The 23,663-nt window shown below is 40.0% G+C and overlaps 1 protein-coding gene and 1 long non-coding RNA gene across 5 annotated transcripts in view; one reads left to right on the forward strand and one right to left on the reverse strand.

Moving 5' to 3' along the window:
* LOC119539940 overlaps window positions 1-7,388 on the forward strand; it is a 69,023-nt gene extending 61,635 nt beyond the window's left edge. For all 3 annotated transcript variants that reach the window (XR_005217977.1, XR_005217980.1, XR_005217979.1), the window contains one exon: window positions 7,126-7,388. This is a non-coding gene — a long non-coding RNA (uncharacterized LOC119539940). The remainder of the gene's footprint in view (window positions 1-7,125) is intronic.
* The window catches only part of ZBTB38 (zinc finger and BTB domain containing 38), a 153,726-nt gene that overhangs the window by 119,610 nt on the left and 10,453 nt on the right, over window positions 1-23,663 (reverse strand). The window lies entirely within an intron of this gene.

Consider the following 23,663-nt stretch of genomic DNA (forward strand, 5'->3'; position numbering starts at 1 on the left):
AATAAGCCAGAAACTGCTTCCCCAGCCTGAGCTGGTGACAGGTATTGCTTTCCACACACAAACCTCTGAGAGAAAGGTTTCAGTGGGGGTCCTGTCCCCCGGGAGGCCTTGGACATCTTTAAGAGTGTTTCAAGTTTCCGTAATGATTTGGTGGTTCAGGACCTGGGGGAAATTCAGCTGTTAGATATGGGCATAGGAGGGATGGTAAAGGAAACCTATTGTGTATTAGGCACTCACATGGGCACCTGAAACGTGATGAGCTCCCACCCTCCAGCTTCCCTATCCCCAACACATACCCACACATACTTACCCACACAACACACTTTTTGAGCTCAGGGAGAAGTAATGTGTCAGTGCAGGGAAACTAAGAGAGTGGAACCTTGAGAAGGGGTAGGAGAACACTCTCCTTACATAACAAGGCCAGGATTATTAGTTCACACAAAGTCGAGTTAACAGATGGTCTGTATTCTCAAATACAATAAACAAATGGAGTTTAGAAAAGAGAAATCTATCCTCACAGCATGAGTTATGTTTGGTTTTAGATACTGTAGGAAAAAATGAGCTGTAGCCTGGAGCAGAACCTCACCATTCTTTAATGCTCGCATCCCTGCATCCCCCCCAAGGCCACAATTCACCTTTTCCCAGCACAGGTAGCACCCTGGGGTCCAAGCAGAGTCAACAGGAATCAGGCAGAGGAGAAAAGCCTTTGACATAAGGCACTGTTACAAGTGCCTTACATGTATTGATGCATTTCATTCTTACAGTGGCCCTGTGGGACTGGCACAATCATCCTTATTTTCTTGAAGAGAATCTGAGGCACAGAGAAGTTAAGTAAGATACCTAAGGTCACACAGCCAGCATATGGCAAAGTCAGGATTCCAATCCAGGTTGTCTAGCTCCAGAGTCTGCACCCCAAGACTCAGGGAAAGGTGAGAGACTATGTGAATGTTGTGTTGGTAGATGATATAGAGAAAAGGAGGCCTTACACTCTGTTCCCCAGTGGAGACTTGTGGAGGTAGCAAGCTTCTGGCATGAAGAAATGGAAAGTGCTACCATATTTAAAGGAGCCAGAGAAGGAGGAGAGGATCAGGAGGCAGCTGAGTGGTAAACTGGGTGTGGGTAGTGGCTGTCCCAGTGGGCATCTGTACAGATGGATGACCCTGGACCTTAGAGACCATGTTGTCAAGGACCACATGGGCCCAACCTGCCCTTCCACCTTGGTGGCCTGTAATCCCTGCAGGGGATAGGCAGAACCAGGGGAATTCTAAATACACATTGAGTTGAATTTTAAAACAATTAACAAATTCTATTTCTTGAACCCTTGAGTTTGAAAATTTAGATTGGTATCAGCTACTTATCTCTCCAGCCAGATCTCTCTTCTGAACTTCAGATCTATATATCTACACACACAGGGGCCTCAGACTCAACATGTCCCTCCCTGGTTCCCACCAGATCTTCTTTCTTCACTGGTTTTTTAGTCTGATTGAATGTCAAGAGTAAGAGAAGCAGATATATCAAAGGTGACTCTGAAGCTTAGTTTCTACCACAAGGAGTTACTAAATAAATAGGAGTGTCAGTTTTATGTGAGGAATTTTTGTTGTTGGTTGGGATGGGGGAATTCTGCCTTTTAATATTACAGCATATACTGGTATATTGTGAAGTGCATCACAAGTAAGAATTGCTCCATAGGATCTGAGATCCAAGTATTGTCACATGTCTTTATTTTTCAAATTAAATTAGAACCAGCTTGGGCACCCAGGAGCCAAGATTGGCAGGAAGTCTGATATTGGTCAGCTGGCGTGCTTCCTTTGTCTTTCTTCACAGAAGTGCTACTCAGAGGTGATCAATTGAGAGATGTTGGCCACCTCACATAGACAGGAATCTAATCATGTTATCAGAAAATGGAAGATTTCACTAGGGCATGAAGATCTGAAAACAATTAACAGGAAACTGTTCCATGCCCCCCAAAGGGGGTCACCCTCCTCCAGACTCCCACCCATCAGGAAGAGCCAATCTTCTCAGTCTGAGATTGTCTCCACCTTCGTTGCTCCTGGGAACTAAAAGTAATAGGCAAAAGTTGACATTTAATATGGTGTAGACACCATCCAATCAGAATGGACATAAGCCACAAAGCAGGGTCTGGGAGTCCCTATGCGGGCCTGGTGTTACCTTTTAGTTGATGGGAGGAGAGGCTGAGGTGGCTGGGGTGGTATGTGTGTGAAGAACTCAGGAGTCTTGGGGCAACAGCAGGAAACTGTTTTAATATTTATATTATTTATAGCTACACAGTGACTACTGGACTAATATCAGCTGCCCAGGCCCATTGATACTTCCACAGGGACAGCCCTGTGCTCCCCACATCTGTGACTCCAGGACCAGTGTCTACCAGCCCTCCTAAAGCCATTATCTTTGATATTCTGTCATACCAGGAGCACTGAATCTCCCTTTCCCACTGAACTTCTTCCCACAACAGACATCCATCCAGAGTGGGTGTCTCACCTTTTTAACTCCGCCAAACACAGGTTTATCTGACTTCTTTTTTTGGCAAAAGTTCTTAGTAGCACATCTAGAGGAGGTTGATAACTCTTGGAAATATATAGTAAAGCTTAGATCCTTTGATGACAGAGAACAGCTAGAAATACAAGCCTACCTACTCCCTTGAGAAGACGGAAAATGCTTTTATTTTTTCCCTAGGATCACACAGGGCTCCTTGCCACAGTAGGTGTGGTAGGCAGAATAATCCCCCACTCCCCTCCCTGCCCCACCGCCAAGTAAAGGTGTTCACGCCCTAATCCCCAGAACCTGTGACTATGTTAACTTGCATGGCAAAAGGGACTTTACAGAAGTGATTAAGGTTATGGACCTTGAGATGGGGAGATTATCCTGGTGGGCCCAATCTAAGCACAAGGGCCCTTAAAAGCAGAGGACCTATCCAGCCTATAGTCAGTGAGAGAGTGATGTGACAGAAAAAGGGTCAAAGAGATGAAATCTTGCTGGCTTTGAACAAGGAGGAAGGGGGCCATAAGCCAAGGAATTTGGGCAACCTCTAGAAATTGGGAATGGCAGGGAAACAGATTCTTTCTCAGAGCCTCTAGAAGGAGCACAGCCTAGCAGACACCTTGATTTTTGACCCAGGGAGATCCACTTTGGACTCCTTGACCTCCAAAACTGTAAGATAATCTGTGTTGTTTTAAGCCACCAAGTTTGTGGTAATTTATTAGAGCAGCCCTAGGAAACTAATACACAGCCAACTGAAACATAGCCAAAGCTGACTATGTCTACTCCTGTCTACCATTACTAGAATAAAAAGTACACTTGGCTTTCTAAGGTAAATAGGAGACATGGAATACGTTTTCTGCTTTTATACACACTGTTTAGAGCCATATCCCTCAGAGTTCGCAGGATTCCAAGTTTTCTTGGTCCTCTTTGCTCAGAGAGCTTCTTCCCCATCTCCTACCTCACCCCATTCCTGGAAAAAGTCTAGCCCTGTAGCCTAACTGACTGCATGCTTAGGCCTCATGTCATCCACCTAATCTCCTACGGCTGCCCCTTGTCTCCTCCTCAGTGCCCTCCACTGCACTGCTTTTATGACCTAACACCACGCCCAGAACTCCCCATATGATGATGCTGTTCTGTTCCCTTAGATGGAAACTAGCTATGATTCTGTGGCAGATCACAAAATTAAACAAGGGTTTGGCCCCACTCTTGGAGCCTTGGTTGCTGTGAATTCCCCATCTTTTCCCTGAGTGGGGAAGAATTATCACTTTTACCCCTGATGTTCCCCTATTGCTGCCTGCTTACTTCCCTGTCTTAAATTTCCTCCAACCCAGCAAGCTCTACTCCTGGTGTTCTCTTCAAGCCAACCCCAATAACAGTGTTTAAGTGCCATTCCCAAAACACAAAAAGTCGATGGGAAATATTTTGTAGTTTTGTTTCTGATGGTATATTCAATACCATAACTACATATAATTGCATGCAGCTCCATGTATTAATATTTGCAGATCTGTTCACTCATTGTCACTCAACTTTTTTCAGACCAAATAATTTCCTCCATGCACAGCTTAAAAGAACAGCCTCCTTCTCTTCCTGTGCCGAACCTCTTACCTGAGTACTTGTTTACATTCTTTCTTCTCTTGCTCCCTGAATTAGTGTTTCTTTTGTCAACACCTTCAGTCTTTAGCTTCTCACTCGCTTCTTCCCCTCTGCCATTTCATTTGATTTTGTTGCCCTCTCTAGATAACATCCTATTTCCTTCTTTTCTTTCAAAGCAAAACCTTATAAGTGTCCTATATCCACTCCTGTGCCTCACCTCAAGTATCCCACAATCTGGGTATTCCATTCAGTTCTCAGCCACAGCTATTTTCCAAGAGCCACCAAGGTTCTCTTCACTACCAGATCCCATGGCCTCTTTTCAGATTTTGTGTGCTCATTTGTTTACTTTAGATTTTCTGAAGTTTTCAAACAGACAGAAAAATGGAGAAACTAGTATAATGAACACATACACCCATTATTTGACCTAACCATTGCTAAGACTTCGCCAAAATCCTTCCATCCATTTGATTTTGCTGAAGTATTATACAATAAATTATAGACATTAACATTTCACCCTACAATACTTCAGTATGCATTTTTAAAAAATTAAAGATATCTTTCTATACACCTGAAGTATCATCACAGAAAATTAACAATAATTTTGTATTAGCATCTGCTACATGTCTCACATTCCAATTTCTTCAGTGGATCTAGAAATGTCTTTTAGCTGGTGTGTTCAGACCAGGGTGCAATCATGGTCATTGTTATGTTTGGTGGTCCTCTCTGCTTGTTTTTTATCGATGACCTCACTGTGGTATTTACCTCCTTGAAAGTAAGACCTCTTAAAAGATCCTTTCTGAAAATCGTCTCTTGATTTCCACTATATTAATCCTCTCTCATGGCTTTTCATCCTCACCATCTGTTTCCTTCACAGACTTTTCTATTTGTCTTTTCAGTATTGTTGCTCCACAGGTTTCTGTCCGTGGCTCTCCATTCTCATCTTAAGCTTGCTTCCCAGGCAATTCCATAGAATAATATTCCATTGTATGGATATTCCATACTTGTTTATCCATTCATTAATTGTTGGACATTTGTGTTGTTTCCACTCTTTGGCTAATAATACTACTATGAATATTTATGTACAAGTTTTTTGTGTAGACATATGTTTCCAATTCTCTTAGCTATATCTCTAGGAGTAGAATTGCTGGATCATGAGGTAACTCTGACATTTGCGGAACTTCTAATCTGTTTTGTAAAGTGGCTGCACCATTTTACAATCCTGCCAGCAATGTATGAGAATTCCAATTTCTCCACATCCTCACCAACACTTGTTATTGTCTGTCTTTTCTATTACAGCCATAATAGTGGGTATGAAGTGGTATCTCGTGGTTCTGATTCTCATTTCCCTAATGGCTAATGATGTTGAGTGTCTTTTCATGTGCTTATTGGCCATTTGTATATCTTCTTTGGTGAAATGTCTATTTGGATACTTTGCCCATTTTTAAATTGGGCTATTTGTCTTTTTATTATTGATTTGTAAGAATTCTTTATATAAGTCCCTTATCAGATGTATGATTTTCAAATATTTTTCCCTTTCTGTGAGTTTGTTAGAATACTTCTTAATCATCCCTATACCATAGTTTCTAGCACAGTAGGCACATGATAAATATTTGTTGAATTAAATTGGATTGATTCCTCATCAGTATTTACGTAAAGTCTTTAATCATCTTTTTTACTCTCCACCCACTCCAACTTTCTGTCTTAGAGTATAAGAAAAATAAAAATACCCTGCAACTCATTGGCCCCTTTACCCTTCTTTATGTTTATTCACAGTACTTAATGTTCCTTAAATGATAAGAGTGTATTTGTTTGTTCACTTCTTAATTGTCTTTCCCATTAGAATGTAAGTCCTGTGGGGGGCAGAGATCTCATCTGCCTTGTTCACTGCTGTATTCCTAGTGCTGAGTACATTTCCAGCACACAGCAGGTGCTCAATATATGTTGTTGAATAAATAAATAAGTTGAAGGTAGTAATTTTTCATCTGAGAGCAAGCCTTGGGTTTGTGTCTGGGCCCTGTACTTAACTATCCCATTTTACCCCTCTAGGTCTCAGTTTTCTCATCTATATAATTAAGCTAGTGGTATCTATTGTGAAGGGCTATTGTGAGGATTACAGAAAAGGAAGGAAAGTACCTAGTGCTAGGTGCTCAATTCATAGACCCATAATTACCCATAAAAGTAAACATCCTTCTTCATGCGTTATTTGGTTGAAAGACAAAGGGGATCATCCAACTTACTCCATTAGAACCAGAACATATTGACTGAAAATGTCACACTAGAGGTTAAGGAAGGAAATGAATCTGTTTCAGTGCAGTAAACCCAGTGAACTGTGCTTCTAAACCAGCCAGGATACCCAGGCTTAGAGATACTACTTTCAAATTCCAGTCAAGGCACCACTTTGTTCTGTGGCCAGTGCAGGGTTGGAGGGAATGACTCAAAATGACCTCAGCTTTTGTCTAATCTGGTCCTGTGACTAGACCACAAATGACGCCTTATGTAGAGTAATAATTTCCTTTGCAGCTCTCTGTAAAAGGTCCATCAAGATTGTAAAATACTGTGTAGCTGTTACAAAGGATGAGGTATCTTTATGTGTTCTGACATGGAAAGATCTCCAAAAAAAATATTGTGGAGTAAAAAATTCAAGTTGCAGATGAAATATAAAGTATAAACATGGCAACAAAACTCTACTACATTCATATGTAAGTTTCTATATATGTATGAAAACATATAGAGAAAGGTCTGGAAGGATAGAAACCACATTGGTTATACGGGTTTCCTCAGAAAAGTGGGGAAGTGACTAAAACTGGAAGTAGAGGTCAAAGGAGACAGCCTTATTTGAATATTGTGTTACAAGACAATGTATTACTTATTTAATTACAAGTTAATTTTTAAAACTGCCAGTGGTAGGCTGAAAAATGGTCCCATCATCTATGACTATTGCTAATCCCCATAGTCTATGACTATTACCTTATATGGCAAAAGATGTGATTAAGGATGTCAAGAGGTAGAGCTCATCTTGTATTATCTGTGTAGGTCCTAAATGCCATCACATCTATCCTTATAATAAGAAGGCAGAGGGAGTTTTGAGAAAGAAGAGGAGGAGACCATGGGACCATGGAGGCAGAGATTGGAGGCATGAAGCCATAAGCCAAGAAACAGCTGCAACCACCAGAAGCTGGAAGAAGCACAGAGTGAATTCTCTCCTAGAGTCTTTGGAGGATGAGGAGCCCTGAAAACATCTTGATTTCTGACTTCTCTAAAACTGTAAAAGAATAAATTTCTGTTGTTTCAGGCTACCCAGTTTGTGGTAATTTGTATGGCAGCCATAGGAAACTAAGACACTGCCCAAATAAGATGATGCTGAAACTGACATTTAAGGTAAAAGGAAGCAGTTTACTTCCCTGTAATTAGTGGTACTCAAATAGGGCAGTATCACCCCTAGGGGTATTTGGAAATGCCTGGGGACATTTTTTGGTTGTCACAAGGACTCCAGGTACTGGCATTTATTTCCCCAGGGACCAGGTATGATAAATGTCTTAGTATGTGAGAAAGTAGTCCCACCTCCAATGCTATCATTGGGCCTAGTGAAAAACACTGCATAAAAGCTTGGGTTGCTTGTACTTCTAAATTCACCTATGACCCATGATTAAGAATTGTTTTTCTGTCTTTGATGGCCTGTAGTCTGGATATATGAAACAGCAAATTTTATAATTTATGGTCAAGAGAAGTAAATTGAAAACCATGCCAATTACTCAGGCCAAGAAGTCCTGGACCAAAGGCCTAGGTTTTAATAGAGCTATTGGCTTGGGTTGAGTCCACCCATCTAGACTATGTGACTATTCCCATGCATAAGGGTTTTCCAGTCACCAGCCAGAGTCTTTATATTTAACCGAGACTTTAAGACACATGTCCCATTTTCTAGCAGTCAGGCAAGGGCTGAGACTTCAAGAGAAAGTTGGGAGGGTCCTTCTCCCATGGTTCTTGATTCCCACACAGGACAGTCTGTCTTCAGAACCCCATCTTTGGGAAGCAGCTCCCAGCTCCCAGTAGCAGGATATTGAAAGATGATGATAAGAAAAAAAGAAAGAATGCAGCATTTTTTTCCTCTTCACTTCCATACTCTATGACACTATTTTGGTTCATGCATTCAACAGATATTTACTGAGTATCCAGCATTGTGCATGGTGCTGGGATATAGCAAAGAATGAAACAGCTGCGTTTGCATTCTAGTGGGAAAGACAAAAATAAACAGATAAATACATAAATAAGATCACTATAAATAGTAATAATTGTTATGATGAAGCAAGATGGGATAATGTGATTGATGGAGACTAGAGACAGGATCAATATACTATAGGTCAGCAGAGACCTCTCTGGGGAGGCAACCTGAGAAGGTGAGCCGGGTCCTTTCAAGGAGACTGATAATCATGCTAGTAGTGGCCATAGCCATGGTGGAAAGCCTGGGCCTGTGGGAGCTTTTCCTGTCTCTTCAGGCCAGATGAGGGTTATGCTGTCTGGAGCAGCAGATGTGGTCCTGATCTTGTGGGTTATCTGTGCTCCTAAGCAGAGAAAATTATCACACGTAACATTCACACTAAAGCTTTGTATTTGTTTTCCATCTGTCTCAGCCCAGGCTTTCAGCTGCATCCCAGTCTAGTTTTTCACCTGCATCTGAGGAAGTCAATTTCATTTGTTTCAGAGGGAGATATTAGAGTTTACCTGCATGAAAATTTAAAAATGATTGTTACTGAGAAATATTCGTATAGCATTTGCTTTGTGCCAGGTGCTGTTCTAAATACTTGATAGACATTAAGTCACTTAGTCCCCTCACAGCAAACCTGCATAACATGAGCTGAGACTATTATTCTCAGCTCTTGGAATAGTTCACAACTAACCCTTAGGTTGTTCCTACAATCAAGGCCCTCAAAAAAGCACCGTTGCCAGTGATATGCAAACACTGGTTCTGGCCCATGGGCAGCAGTGGCACTGGGGGGAGGACTTTGTAATGGTTATGGCAGTGTCAGAAATACAGTCTTGGCTTGCCCCAGAGCTACTGAATCAGAATTTGTACTCTCCAGGTGTTTCTTATGAATGGCCAAGTTTGAGGACCACTGATCTAGTCCATTATTTCATTTCTAGGGAGACACATGCTCATATCATCCCAAAAGACGGTCTGAAACATTAGCCTTCCGTATTGAGCGAGTTGTTCAAAATCAGATAAGTGTTATATTTTTATGCATTCTTTTCCCTCTTTAATTAAGGTTCACTTCTTAGGTAGGGGAACCAAGCACAGCAGAGTTAGAATCAGACAGTTAACCAAGGAACATTTAAGAAGGAGGTAATACAAGCAAATGGCTGGGATGTGAGGTGAGAGGGCTGGGGGAAGTTCAAGGGAGAGACTGCAAGCTGCAAGACATTTTCCCTGCCCCAGAAGCACCTTATCCCTGTATGAAGAAAAGACAGGTAAGTGCCAAATGAGGGAGACAGAGAGAGGTAGTGTCCTTTCATTGTAAAATCTCATCCCACATGCAATTAAGTCATTTTAACCATATACCCTTGGCATAAAGAAAGAAAGAAAAATGATTTAATGTTGTGGGGTACTGCTTCCCACATTCCAATGAGGAGATGCCTCAGAAAGAACGTGCATTTCTCCAGAACACTTGGTCCCCTTGGGCCTCCCTAGGGTATGGCTTTCTTTACTCTAGCTGAGAATGGATCTAACTTTTAAAGATTTTCTAAAAACATGCCCCCTGAATGCAAACCAACCACATGACCTGGTTTTCAACCAAAAAACCTGGTCTGTTCTGGTGCTACAGGAAACCTGGTGTTGGACCTCCTGAGAGACATATGTGTCCTATATTTTATGGGAGATTTAAAGGATTCTCAAGAGACATTTTGATTATATGTGATTTTCACCTTAGGCCCCATATTTTCTGACTTCCTCTGTTGCCAAGGCTGAAAAACTAGCCAACCAGCCTCCATCCTATGCTGCAAAGTCCATGGTGTGAGAGGGAAAATGAGGTTGTGGCCCTAGAAGAAAGCAAGAACCTTATATTCATTGTTGGAATTTGATGGTGAAAATATCCACTGCACTATCACTGTACCTGCACAGGAGACGCAAATCCTCAAAATCCCTGCAAATGGCAGTGTTGTCTCCACATCCATGTGGGTGCCAAGCAAAAGGTCACTGCAATACCAGACACCTTCCGTGTCCAGAATGGCTGGGCCCCCAACCCTCCACCCTTAGCAGCCGACCTGTACTGCTAGTGCTTTATAACCCTGTGGCAACCCCTCTCTCTCCCCTGATTAGGCGGAGAGTGGACAACTCAGCATGGACTGTGCCCAGTCAACCACAGGTTCTCCCTCTTTCAAATCTGATGTGAGGGTCAGGCATTCTCTAGTCAGATGGCAGCAGGTTCTGAGTCATAATATCCTGTGGAACCTGTCCTGGTGGCCATGGTGAGCACAGGGAGGGAGCTGGTAGACAGTCAGGCAGAGAGAAGCAGGGATGAGGAGGGGCCTGGAGTGAGTCACCAACCATGACAGCAGCTTTCCTGTGCTGTTCTGGTTTCCTGGGCCTGGCTGTACCTGGCTTGCTGTCTAGTTCTCCTTTACTTAGGTCTTTACACTAATCACCACTACCTTTGTATTGAGCTGGTTGCAATAGGATTCTGTCTCTTCCATCCAAACCAGCCTTTACTGGAGCAAACGGTGAGGCCCAGCTATACACTGTCCTTGGGAGTCCTCAAAGGCCTGCAATCACCCCTACCAAGGTCTTCTAACCACTTGCAGACCTCACTGTGGAGCTTCAATCACTGGTGACTTCTTGTGACCCAAAATATAAGTTTTTAGAATTTAGATAAGTCTTGGCAAGTCCATTTGTCTAGGAAATCCCTTTCTATAGGACAGATAGAGTTTCTAGGAACTGCCTAAAATGCCCATTCTTTATGCTGAATCCTTTTTTCTAATGGGTTCTCTGTGCTACAGACCTGCTTTTCAACAGTGGGAATGAATTTACTCCACTGTTTATCACATTGGATAAACAGACATGGAAATAATAACACTGGTGTCCAATGGTTTTCTAATTTTCAGCAATGATTTTTTTTTTTTTAATGAATGTTACTCAAAACCTCAATACAAAAATGATACAAGCTAAGATGACCTCTGGGTTTCTTCTTACTGCACCACACCCCCACTCTCATCTGCAGGCTCCTCTGTAGAACTCAAGAGCTCCAGGAACAAACATTCAGTGCGGCAGATCGTTTCATCATTATCAGGAGCAAACATCATGGAACACCTATTATATATTATAGACTGCCCCAACAATAAAGGATAAGACAGGGTCCCTTCCACAGAGGAGAGGTGGGGCAGATAAGAAGCAAACAACAATCAACCAGAGCCTATGCCAAGTACAAAAAGGTCCTAAGTACACTTAGGGCTATGGGGCTCAGAGGTGGGAGTACTGCCCACGGGCTAGAGCAGTCAGGGAGGGCTCCCTGGAAGAGGTGGGACTTGAGCAGGACTTTGATAGACTTACATAAAAAAAGAACATAAAATCTGAGGGGTGGGAATGGTGGGGTGTATCTATGCAAAAAGAGAAATGTAATTAAGAGTTTTGTCTGTGGTATATTCAGGGAATGATTAGCTGATGAATTTGGTTGGAGTAATGGGATGTTCTGAATGAAAGACTGGGAAGGGGCCAGATTTTGAAAGATAAGCTAAGAAAATTCAACTCATAGGAGGCCATCAAGAGCCTGAATGATTTGACTTAGGGGAAAAAACTATTAGGAGGAAAAGGAGAATAAAATAAGAGCAAAAATGAGATAAACTGCTCAGTATGGTGTTTGATATGAGATTGCAGGAAAGGTGAAGGGTCAGCAAAGGGAAAGGTTGATAACACATTTCCATTTTGCTGAGCCTATATTCAAAAACACTGGTGAAAGCCAGTGGTATTAGCTTCCATTTAAGCAGGGTGACTCATTTGAATTCTCCCAGCCAGGAGGCCTCCCTGGGGTCCTGACTCACAGGCCTTCCCAGAAGAATCTTCTCTCATCAAACAGATAATCACCAGACACTTGTCCAGCAGCCCCATGGGAGCAGTCTCCTGGCTAGATTGGTGCTTCTCAGACTTCTCTCCTTCTGCCCAAATGCACGAAAGGGAAATACCCAAACTCTACCCTAGCCTCAGCTTCAGCTTAGTATGACACCCTTACAGCCAAGGGAATCCAGAGAACTGCCAAATATTGAGACCTCTCCCAAAATCATCAAAATGAAAACACATGCACATATGCACAGTCATTCAAGACATGGAATGAGTATCATTGCTGAAGTGGGTCCTGAAAAGGTCAGGGCTGCACTCAGGCCTACGCTGAAGGAAGGATATGCTGATGCAGCAAACTTCCACAGGGAGGATGTTAGAAGATATTCCCCTACCCGACACAGTTTAATGTTCACACACATTTGGACTGGCCTGCACTCTCTCTCCCTACACAATCAGCAACCTGAGTTTTTTAACGGTTGCCTGTAGTGAAATGGATTCTCCATGTGGGAATCTATTCAAGGTATCTGTCCAATTGCCAGTGGCTGAGGCATAACCCATCTCACTCCACAAGGCACGTGCTTGCCTCTGTGGCCGTTGAATGCATGCACGCACCAATAAAAATAAGTCAGACAGATTTGATGCCATGCCTAATGTAATGGAATTGAAATAGGAGATTTTATAAGTGAAAGTTCAAAGAGATATGGCTACTAATAAAGAATATTTTAGCTGACAGCAAACTCCACATACATTCTCTCTCGATTCTCCTAAGAATCCAGTGACATGGCGGGGGAGGGGCATGTTACGGAAGGGGAAATAGAGATATAAAGAGTCTGAGTGTCCTGCACAAGGTCCCTGGACAAGGTGGTGCAGAGCCACCCTCTCCTTCCAGTCCTCCATTTCCAGAGGCCTTGCTCGCTCAGTAATCCAAGGGGCCGATGAGAATGACATCATCAAAAAGGGGGACAAAGAAGGGAGAAGATGGCCACCAGCGCACTTCCCCATCAGCAGAGGAAGGCTTCCAGTGTGTTGGGCTGGACTTCCCAGCATCTGCCTTAGAATTCCCAGAAGCTGATTCCTGAGGCTCTGGGGGCCAAGGGCAGGGGGCAAGGTGCTCTCCCAGTCAGGAGAAAGTGTCAGCTGCAGTGGCAGTCGGTGACTCAGTACTTATGGGAAGGCCATCAGCTGCAGCTGAGGCCAGACCTCCTCCCCAAGGTCACTGGCTGCAGTGAAAGTGGATTGGTCCTCCTTCCAGCGTAGTCACGAGGAGAAAGGTGGGGGTCTTTTAACTCCTGATGACTAGGCTGCCCCTCTTCCACAAGAAACATTCCATTTCCCATCATTATTGTTTCTATTCCAACTAGTATTCTGAAAGGTATATATATAATAATGTTCATCTGTTTAAAAATTCAAGCAGTATAAAAGGCTGTACAATGAAAACAAAAGCAATAGAGGTTTGGTATATTTTTCTGTTTCATGATGCCGCAATATAAGGCAGTATCTTGTGATTTCGGTTTATGTGAATGGAAGAAATTAACTCACTTTGTGTGACTTTCCCCTTCTACTTTCCTCCACTCTATTCTACCCTCTGATTTCCTTGCTGTCACTGTTACACGGTGTTTTAGAAATATATTTGTTTGTGCTTCATCTATAGCTTAAAAATGGATGAACAACATTAATAATATTCTGAGTGTGTATTACTCACTCCAGAGGCAAATGGAAACCCTAGAGAGTGACATGCAGTCAAATGCCACTAAACTTGGGCTGAAGAAGAAATATAATTAACTAAATTGAGAGGAGGATTGGGGGAGGGATGAGAGCCAGGTATCAAAGTGATTTTTCCTCAGCACACTGAAGGCATTTCTCTAACTCCCATCATTGAGTGCATGAAGGATGAAAGGAAAAAAAGCATGTAATCATCCATCTGTATCTTTTGAGCACCCACTATGTGCTCGGTACTACGCTAAGTGCTTAAGATGCACACAAGAACAGTTCTTACCTTCAAAGACCTTCCTTCCAAGGGAGAGACAGGAGGCCCAAAGACTGTGGGCAAAGAGTAAAAACTCCATGAAGGTAGCAATGATTTTTTTTTAAATTCACTGTTGTATTTTTAGCATCCAGACTGAATGAGTACAATGCCAGAATTACCCACAGGGTGCACAAGAACACTGAGGAGCAGCCTTGAAAAGGCCTCCTGCCTCAGGCTTGAAGGCTCAGAGAACATTGCCAAAAGAGGATGAGTTGAATATCAAAGACCAAGAAGGACTAGGATATGGGAATAAATTGGGAAAGGGATTTCCCAATAGTTTGGTATGACCAAAGCAGAAGGTGTGTTTGGGAACATGGCAGGAGGAAAAGAAGGAATGACACAAGGGGCGATTCATGAAGGGGCTTGTGTGCCAGGCTGAGAAGCCTGGACTTTATTCCAGGGAATCTTGGAGGGTTGTCTGCCAGGGAGTAGCACCATCAGTTCTGTGTTTTAGAACTGGTAAGATGGGTGATCTTCCGTTGTTTCTTGGGTAACTGATTAACTGTTGTTTCCCTGTGAGGGCAGTGTGAGGAATGGAAGGGGGTTGAGGTTATCTTTGTGATGAGACACAAGAACCTGAACTAAGGCACTGAGGTTGGCGAGAAGAGCCCAGATCCAAGGAACATTTAGGAGGTAGAATCTGGTAGCTGATAGGCTCTGTGGGATGGACGAGAAGTCCAAGACGAGTTGCTGATCTGACAGTTGCTGAGGGGGTGGTAACATCACTCACAAAGAGGGATTCAAATAAGAGCAGCAGGGACAGCAAGTTTCGAGGAATGCCAAGTGCCACTGCAGAGCTGTTGTGTGTATGGGATATCCAAGTGGTGGTGTTCATTGGACAGGTGGGTGTGTACAGATCAGCAAGTAAGTGGTAGATGAAGCCAAGGACAGAAAATATATTTATGTATAGGAAAATTGTATGAGAAACACCACCTTTAAGGATAGACAAAGAGAAGTCCATGAAGGAGACTGAGAGGAGTTGAACTGGGAGGGTGTCACTTTTTTTGGTGCAGAGGTGTGTGTGAATGAGTGAGTATATGTGTGTATGAAATGATTTATCCCTTCTGGCTTTTTCCTCTGAAGTAACTTCAAGCACTACATTGTAGAACTAGAATCATGCCCATTAATCTTGGGGCAACAGCCACCCAGAGGCATGACCTAGTTCTTGCATTTGGTTATAAAGTCACTATAGGATTTTCAGGAAATAGTGGAACTCACAAGAGGGTCTCAGTAGTTTTCCAACCAGTAATTTCCCTTGCTGATAGCTTTCTTTAAAATAAAATTTTAATTTAAGAATAGTTTTAGATTTATAGAAAAGTTGCATATCATATATCCCACATTCCAGTTTCCCCTATCATTAACATCTTACATTGGTATGGCACATTTGTCACAACTAATGAACAAATATTGATACATTATTACTAACTCAAGTTTGTGCTTTATTTAAATTTCTTTAGTTTTTAACTAATGTCCTTTTTCTGTTCCAGGAAAGCATCCAGGACACCACATTTCATTTAGTTGTTATGCCTTCTTAGGCTCCTCTGGGCTCTGACAGTTACTTGAACTTTATTGGTTGAAGACCTTAACAGTTTTGAGGAGTACTGGACAAGTATTCTATAGAATTTCCTTCAATTTGGGCTTGTCTGATGTTTTTATCATGGCTAGACAGGGGTTATAGGTTTGGAGGAGGAAGACCACAGAGGTAAAGAACCCTTCTCATCACTCTTATTAAGGGTCCATGCTGTCCACATGACTTACCACTGTTGATTGTCACCTTGTTCACCTGGCTGAGGTAATGTGTCAAGCTTCTCCACTATAAAGTTACTCTTTTCCCCCCTTTTCATACTATACACTTTGGATGAAGTCACTACGGCAGCCCATGCTTAAGGAGTTGGGAGGCACTTAGCTTTTAAAATCTTACCCTGCCTTTTCATTTGAAGGAAATTTCTCTCCAACTTCCTTTCCTGTCTTTCAGACAATCTTTTAAGAACATACAGGCCTGCCAACTATGGAACTTTACTTTAAAGGGAACTTTTAAGGAACTTGTGTCTTCTGAACATATCTAAATACACTCACATGTCAAAATTATATATTACAAGTTTTTAAAGTGCAGGTAAAAGTGAGTTCTTTCTAAGTAGGCACTGATTAGCCACTGCTTCAGGCCTGGTTGTCCCCTTTGAGGCAAGCATAGGAGCAGTTCTTGTCCAGAGGCCCATCTGGAAAGCTCTAACCCCTTGTCAATCTGACTGGTGTTGTGTGTGAGGCTGATCTAACTGCAAAGTCAGGGAGAAGTGAAAACCCCCTAAAAAAGAGAATCAGAAAGGAAGTACTTGAAAAGAATAACGATGTTGATGAACTGAGATAAAGTCCTACTGTGTTACAATAATTGCTCTCACTTCTATAACCAAAGAATATCCTCGTTAAGATACACAACATAATCAGAGATTTTATCACTATAAATAGAAGGTAAAAACCTTCACACCAAGATTGTAGAAAAGAAGATTATTATTTGAAAATATGAAACTCCAACAGGAATTATTGCCATGTGAGTTGGGAAACAAAGCACTTGTATCTTAGCATACTAATTTTTAAATTTGTAATAAAAAATTATTGCTTCCTGATAAAATAAGATCCTACTCCCCTGTCCCATGCTTTGGTTCCCTCTGTGGTTGTGTCCTGCTGCCCTCTTGGGGCTTCTCCACAAGGTAAGAAAGAGCAAGTAGGCAAAAAACATAAACTGTTTTTCTCTTTCACTCTCTTTTCCTCTTGAGTACCTGAACTTTGAAATTTAATGTCATTTAAACATTAACTTGCTTTTTAAATAAAGCCACAAAGAGAAAACTGTAATCTGAGCATACAGTTGACCCAACATTTTCCCATGAGCTTTAAGGATTCTGATTTCTTCTCTACCACTATATATCTATCTCATAGCATTAGTTTTGTGTGTTTGTTTGTTAAATTAATTAATTTTTTATTAGAGAAGCTGTAGGTTTATAAAAAATAACACAGAAACTAGAGTTCCTATAAACCCCACCACCACAGTTTTCCCTATAAACACATTGCATTAATGTGGTAACTTTGTTATAATTGCTGAAAAAATATTATTATAATTATATTCTTAACTATAGTCCATAGTTTACATCAGGATTCACAGTTTGTGTTGTACAGTCCCATGGTTTGTTTGTTTTTTAAAGTTTTATTCTAGTAACATATATAAAACCTAAAATTTCCCATTTTAACCAAATTCATATATATAATTCAGAAGTCTAACAGTGGCTAAAGTCCAAAATTTACAGTTTACTGAGGAAGTCATGAGATGTGCCATAACATTCATAACATTGTACTACCATAATCACCATCCATTACAAACCTTTTACATCACCCCAAACAGAAACACTGTACCAATTAAGCAACAACTCTCTATTTCCTATGTGCACCCTGGGCACTGGTAACCTGTATTCTAGTTCCCAACCCTATGAATTTGCTTATTCAAATTATTTTCTATCAGTGAGATCATACAATATTTGTCCTTTTGTTTCTGGCTTCTTTGACTCAACATGATGTCTTCTAGGTTCACCCAGATTGTTGCATGTATCAGAACTTCATTCCTTTTTACAGCTAAATAATATGCCATTGTATGTATCTATCACATTTTGTTTATCCATTCACCTATTGATGGACACTTGGCAATCCATCTTTTGGGAACTGTGACTAATGCTTCTATGAACATCTATATGCAAATACCTGTTCAAGTACCTGCTTTCAATTCTTGTGGTAAATCTACACAACTTTCTGAGGAATTGCCACACTTTTTTCCCACAACAGTTGCACCATTCCCACCAATAATGAACAAGTATTCCTATTTCTCCATATCCTCTCTATCACTGGCTATTTTCTGTGTATTTAATAGAAACCATTCTAGTGAGAGTGAAATGGTATCTCACTGTGGTTTTGATTTGCATTTCTCTAACGGCTAATGATGTTGAGCATTTTCTCATGGTCATTTACACATCTTCTTTGAGGAAATGTCTATTCAAGTCTTTTGCCCATTTTAAAACTGGGTTGTCTTTTTGTTGTTGAGTTGTAGGATTTCTTTATATATTCTGGATATATTATACGTATTATTGGATATGTGGTTTCTAAATATTTTCTCCGATCTGTAGGCTGTCTTTTTACTTTCATGATGAAGTCTTTTGATAGACAAGTTTTTAATTTTGGTGAAGTCACATTTATCTCTTTTTTGTTACTTGTGCTTTTGCTGTAAAGCCTAAGAAACCATTGCCTAACACATGGTCCTAAAGAGGCTTCCCTATGTTTTCTTCTATTGTAGTTTTGGTTCTTATATTTAGGTCTTTCATCCACTTTGAGTTGATATTTGTACATGGTGTGACATAGGACACTCCAACTTCATTCTTTTGCATATGAGTATCTTGTTTCCCTCAGCACCATTTGTTGAAAAGACTATTCTTTCCCAGTTGAGTGGCTTTGGCACCCTTGTCAAAAATCAATTTCCATAGTTGTGAAGGCTTACTTCTGAACTTGTTGTTTGATTCCATTGTCACAGTACTATGCTGCTTTGATTACTATAGCGTTGTAATAAGTTTTAATATCGGGAAGTGTGTTCAACTCATTTTTCTTTTTCAAGATGGCTTTGGATATTTGGGGACTCTTTGCCCTTCCATATAAATTTAATGATTGACCTTTCCATTTATGCAAAGAAGGCTGTTGGAATTTTGATTGTGATTGCACTGAATCTGTAAATCACTTTGGCTAGAACTGACATCTTAACAATATTTAGTCTTCCAATCCATGAATACAGCATGCCCTTCCATTTATTCAGGTCTTCTTTGACTTCTTTTAGCAATGTTTTACAGTTTTCCATGTATAAGATCCTTTAATTCCTCAGTTAAATTTATTCCTAAATATTTTAATCTTTTAGTTGCTATTGTAAATGGAATTTTTTTCTTGATTTCTCTTCAGATTGTACATTACAAGTACATAGAAACACTACTGATTTTTGAATGTCAATTTTGTACCCTACTACTTTGCTGAATTCATTTGTTAGCTCTAGTAGCTTTGTTGTGGATTTTTCAGGATTTTCTCTATATAGGATCATGTCATATGCAAATAGTGAAAGATTTACTTCCTTTCTAATTTGGACATCTTTTATTTATTTTTCTTGCCTAATTGCTCTGGCAACAACTTACAGTACAATGTTGATTAATAGCGGTGACTGGACATCCTTGTCTTTTTTGCTGATCTCAGAGGGAACATTTTTAGCCTTTCATTATTGGGTATGATGTTAGCTGTGGGATTTTCACATATGCCTTTTATCATGTTGAGGAAGTTTTCTTCTGTTCCTAGTTTTTAAAGTGTTTTTATGAAGAAAGGGTATTGGATTTTGTCAAATGTCATTTCTGTATCAATTGAGATGATCATGTGGGGTTTTCCCCCTTCATTCCATTAAGATGGTTTATTACATTAACTGATTTTCTTATGTTGACCTCTCTTGGATACCTGGGACAAATTCCACTTGATCATGGTACATAATTCTTTGAATGTGCTTTTGGATTTGGTTTGTTTGTATTTTATTGATGATTTTTGCATCTATATTCATAAGGGATATTGGTCTGTAATTTTCTTTTCTTCTAAGGTCTTTACCTGGATTTGGTATTAGGGTGATGCTGGCCTTATAGAATGAGTTAGGGAGTGTTCCCTCTTCTTCAATTTCTTGGAAAAGTTTAAGCAGTATTGAGGCTAATTCTTCTTGGAACGTCTGATGAAATTTACCAGTAAAGCCATCTGATCCTGGGCTTTCTGTTGTTGGGAGGTTTTTGATTATTGATTCAATCTCTTTTCAATTATTGTTCTGTTGAGATCTTTCATTTCTTCTTGAGTCAGTGTAGGTAGTTTGTGTGTTTCTAGGAATTTATCCATTTATCTAGGTTATCTAATTTGTTGGCATACAATTTTTTCATAGTATTCTCTTCTAATCCTTTTTATTTCTATGGGATTGGTAAGAATGTCCCCCTCTCATTTCTGACTAGCTATTTGCATCCCCCAGCTCTCTTTCTCTTTGTCAGTCTTGCAATTATGTTGATCTTTTCAAAGAACAAACTTTTAGTTTGTTGATTTTCTCTATTGTTTATTCTCTTTTTCATTTATCTCTGCTCTAATCTTAGTTATTTCCTTTGTTCTGTTAACTTTGTTTTTTGTTTGCTCTTCTTTATGTAGATTTTCCAGGTGTGAGGTTAGGTCTCTGATTTGAGATCTTCTTTTTTAAAGTAAGTTGTTGGAGCTATAAATTTTGCTTTTAGTACTTCCTTTGGTTTATTCCAAAAGTTGTGGTATGTTTCATTTTCATTACCTCATGATTTTCCTAATTTCCCTTGTTGTTTCTTCTTTGACCCATTGGTTGTTTAAGAGGGCATTGTTTAATTTCCACACATTTGTGAATTTTCTAGTTGTCCCTCTGTTATTTATTTCTACCTTCATTCCATTGTGGCAAGAGAAGATACATTGTATAATTTCAATATTTTTCAATTTGTTGAGACTTGTTTTATGACAGAACATATGGTCTGACCTGGAGAAAGACCCATGTGCACTAGAGTGGAATGTGTATTCTGCTGCTGTTGGGAGAAGTGTTCTATACATGTCTGTTACATCTAGTTGGTTTAAAGTATCATTCAAGTCTTCTGTTTCTTTATTGATCCTGTCTAGATGTTCCATTTATTACTGAAAGTAGTATATTGAAGTCTTCTACTATTAGTGTAGAACTATCTATTTCTCCTTTCAAATCTGTCAATGTTTGCTTCATATATTTTTATTCTGCCATTAGGTGCATGTGCTTATAATTATTATGTCTTCTTGTTGAATTGAACCCTTTATCAGTATACAGTGACCTTCTTTGTCCTTTGTAACCATTGTTAACTTAAAGTCCATTTTATCTGATTACTATAACTACTGCAGCTCTCTTTTGGTTTGGTTACTATTTGCATGGTATATATTTTTCCTATCCTTTCACTTTCAGCCTACTTATGTCTTTGAATTTAACATGAGTCTCTTGTAAAATAGTTCAGTCATGTTTGTTTATCCATTCTGCCAGTCTCTGACTTTTGACTGGAGAGTTTATACCACTTATATTTAAAGGAAATATGGATAATACATGATTTTCTTCTGCCATTTTTCTATTTGGTCTTTGCCTTATACCTTTTTTGACCCTCAATATCTGCTTTAATATTAATTTGATCTTTTGTACTGTATCATTTTGAGCTCCTTCTCATTTCTTTCTGTATATATTTTTCAGATATTTTCTTTGTAGTTACCATTAAGTCTAGTGGTGACAGACTCCCTCAGCTTTTTTTTTTAATCTTGGAATGTCTTAATTTCTGCTTCATTTTTGAAATAGCTCACTGGATATAAAATTATTGGTTGGCAATAGTTTCCTTTCAGCACTTCAAACATTTCATCCCACTGCCTTCTTGCCTCCATGGTTTCTGTTGAGAAATTGGAGCTTAATCTTATTGGAATTCCTTTTTACATAATACATTGTTTTTTCTCTTGCAAGTTTCAGAACTCCCTCCTTGTCCTTGATGTTTGAAAATTTGACTATTATGAATCTGGGCATGGTTCCCCTCAAGTTTTTCCTGGTTAGGGTTCTTTGGACTTTTTAGATGTGCTTATTCATGTCTTTCATTAAATTTAGAAAGTTTTCTGCTATTATTTCTTTGAATAGTCCTTCTGCCCTTTTCTCACTTTCTTCTCTTTCTGGGACTCCCATAATGCATATATTGTTATGCTTCATGGTCCCAGAGGTCTCTCAGGCTCTGTTCACTTTTTTTTTCCATTCTGCTTCTTAGCCTGAATCATTTCATTTGTCTTATCTTTGAGTTTACTGATTCTTTCTTATGCAAGCTCCAATATGATGTTGAAACCTTCTAGGGAATTTTAAATTTCAGTTGTTGTGGTCTTCAACCCCCACATTTTCTGTTTGGTTCCTTTTTAAAAAAAATTCTCTCTCTTATTGAGAGTCTTATATTGTTCCTTCATCGTTTTCCTGATATACTTTAGTTCTTTGTGATTTCCTTTATCTCCTTGAGCATACTGAAGATCTTTTTTTTAAAGAAGTATTTGGTATGTCTAAAAGCTTGTCTTCTTCACTGATGGTTTCTGAATTTTTATCTTGTTCATTTGTATGGAACATCATTTCCTGTTTCTTTGTATTGTAATATTTTATTGCACACTGTACATTTCAATATTTTAAAGTGTTTACTCTGGGATTTAGTCCCTGAGCTATCTGTTCCTTAATTTTGCAGCCATCAAGTGATACGACAGAAATTTCCTTGAGTGCCAGGACTAACAAAACCCAAGAAACCAATTTAAAAATACTTCTTACAGTCTTTGGCTCTGCACTGGCTTGTGTTCTTCAGATTTTAGCTCTCCTAGAAGAAGATCAGCCTGAGGTGAAAGTGAGGTGTAGGGTCTACTCTATCTTTTGAGTCTGTGTCTTGTCCTGGGCTTGTGCTTGCTTGTGACCTTAGGAATTTCCCTGTTTAGAGGAAACTGAATGTCCCCTCTACTCCCTATGAAATAATTACCTACCCTCCCATATGGATAATGTTCCTGCTATATATCTTAAGGCTGGTAATCCTTTGCTCCAGGCTGCTTTGCCTTAATTAGTTCTTAAACTGCTTTAGCTCTCTGCAAGCTGCTTCTGCCTGCAGATCAAGTTCTGGGAGGGTGAGCTAGAGATGAATTTCCTGATTCAGTCTTTCATGCCACAACTGATAGATTGGTACTGACATACAGGCACCCCAGTGTAAGCATAGGGGTTACTCTACTCCCTCCAGAACAGAGTCAGGGACCCACAGTGGCTCCATACCACTGAGGAAGTTGCTGTGGGGAGGGACCAGAAATGGCATCACAAGTTTCTCCTACTGTTTTTAAAGCTTCATTTTCTTGATTTGGCATTTGCCCGGCTACTGCAACCCACTAACTGTTTTTCAGAGTTTTGAGGAAGATGTTTATGCCAGTTTTTGCTGTTTTTTGTAAGATTCTGTGGGGGAAGATCACCCTGGAGCATCTTACTCCACCATTTTGGTCAACCAGAAGTCTCTCATGGCTAACTAAGAAGTCTGTTAGTTTTTAAATAATCTTAACATCATCATCATCATCATCATTACTTTGCTATTGAAGTGTTTTCCAAACAATGTCTATTAGGGATGATTTTAGGTGGCAATATCTACTGTTTCCTCTTACAATATATTTTAGTTAAAAAGAAAGTAATTTGATTTAAAGATAAGTACATGTGAAATAGCAGTACTAGTGGTAAAAGGGAAAAAATTACCATAAGCTGAATTTCAGTCATCAGTCTCAAAGGTAAAATTTATTGCACATCAGAGCCTTAGTCATCTTACTCTAATTTTGGAAACAATCTGCAGAAGCTAAGATGATGCATTTATAAGTTCTGCTAGGTAACCAGTCATTGTCTAGAAACAGTATCTA

The sequence above is a fragment of the Choloepus didactylus genome, chromosome 1 (genome assembly GCF_015220235.1).
Source record: "Choloepus didactylus isolate mChoDid1 chromosome 1, mChoDid1.pri, whole genome shotgun sequence".
In the NCBI taxonomy this organism is placed as follows: domain Eukaryota; kingdom Metazoa; phylum Chordata; class Mammalia; order Pilosa; family Megalonychidae; genus Choloepus; species Choloepus didactylus.